General features: G+C 31.3%; 1 long non-coding RNA gene across 1 annotated transcript; it reads right to left on the minus strand.

The window, feature by feature from the left end:
- Nucleotides 1–466: 466 nt before the first annotated feature.
- LOC147498585 (uncharacterized) lies at nucleotides 467–1724 on the minus strand. The gene is made up of 3 exons (XR_015194327.1): nucleotides 1612–1724; nucleotides 652–720; nucleotides 467–557 (listed from the first exon to the last, which is right to left on the minus strand). It is a non-coding gene; the product is annotated as an uncharacterized LOC147498585 (long non-coding RNA).

A 1724-nucleotide genomic window follows, 5' to 3' on the forward strand; every position in this document is an offset into this window, starting at 1 on the left:
ATATAAGCTATTGAAACCGTGGTTTATATTAGTATATGTGTTATAATACCGTGGTATATAATTATACTAAACACTACGGTTTATGCCAAACCGTGGTATATATATATATATATATATATATATATATATATATATATATATATATATATATATATATATATATATTTTTAATAATAATGCTAGTAACAGTTTTCCACTTAAAACCAAACCTGCATAACAAAATTTACACAAACCGCCCTTTACATACAACATTTCCATCTTCCCAACAAATTCCAAAATGTACAATAAACTATCAAACATTGCAAAAAAGATAATAATAATAAATAAATAAACTTCCATTAATTTTTGAGTGCACTAAGAAAACAAACTTCAAATTCCTTTTCATAAATTAAAAAGAAAAACTCATAAATTAAACTGGAGGGTCCAACATAGCTAAAACTCATCCTCATTCGCCTCAACCGAAACACCCCATTTTCTGGATGAACTGAATAATATCGAAGTCGAACACCGTCAAGTTCATCTTGCGTGTATGTCTCCTTCAGTTCTAAATTTGTTATCTGGATGAGTCAAAGCACAACATGTGGAGTTACTATATAAGAATAAGGCGAAGTCGTTGAGCCAAATAAAGTGTTTGTCAAAACTTTCGAATACCTTATTTTCAAATGATCCAGTTGAACAAGCTTACAATGCATACTGTTTGCGACATCAACATGATAACAACTAATATGAAACCATAAAAGTCAAAGGAGTATAAAAAATTCATTTCGAGCATCTTGTCTTTCAAAGAGCATAACTCCTCATAACAATTACTAATATCCAATCCTTAGGTGTCTAATGAGCTACTACCCAAAACAAAAATTGCTTAAGAGTCACAATAGCTTGAATTAAGAGATCACTTTGGAATTAAAAAGATTCAAGGATTTAAGAAATCACTGATGCAACACACCCCTAGGAGTCATATTTTATAACCAAAAAGAAAAAAAAAAATAGATCGATATTATCTAATCCAAATAATTTGACCATACCAATTTCATATAAGGGTCGTCTGGCACTTGCAAATGTAATCACGATTGGTGCAAGTGTCTAACATCACATAGACAAACACAGAACAAAAACAAAACAAAGTGAACACGACGCACTTACTTTTGCAAGCACCTTCACTTATCCAAAATGAAGAAAAAAATAAAAGATCTACTTGTGTCAAGGCTCAAGGCTATTAAAAATGATCCTAACAATTTCCCACATAACACATGAAGAAAAAACAAACGTCTAGTCCATCAAAATAATGGTGTAGTTTTATTCATATTTTCCCATAATATGCAAACTATATCCATGGTCTGAATATGTTTAGAATACATCTTTATGACCTTTTACAAGTATAATACATGATCAGTCCAATTTTATCTAATGCGGCGTGAACAATGATCCATTCTTTCTTTGTTAAACCCCAAGATCAAATCAACCCAAGTGAAGCCCAAGATATCGGTTGCAAACTAAGCACGCATACACTCAATGTGTGATAATTCCATAGATAACAATCATAACATCTGTGGCAATAGATACAAATTGAAGTTAATTAAAAATAAGGTTTCCTTGTTAAAATGCAATTACCTGCAAGTGACACTTGGCATGGAATTCCGATAATCGATGCCCTTGGGATACCTTTTGATTGTTGCACCTACATACAAGTAAATTACAATCGGACATAAGAAAGTTCTTGTGAA

Source organism: Coptis chinensis, chromosome 5, assembly GCF_015680905.1.
Source record: "Coptis chinensis isolate HL-2020 chromosome 5, ASM1568090v1, whole genome shotgun sequence".
NCBI lineage: Eukaryota > Viridiplantae > Streptophyta > Magnoliopsida > Ranunculales > Ranunculaceae > Coptis > Coptis chinensis.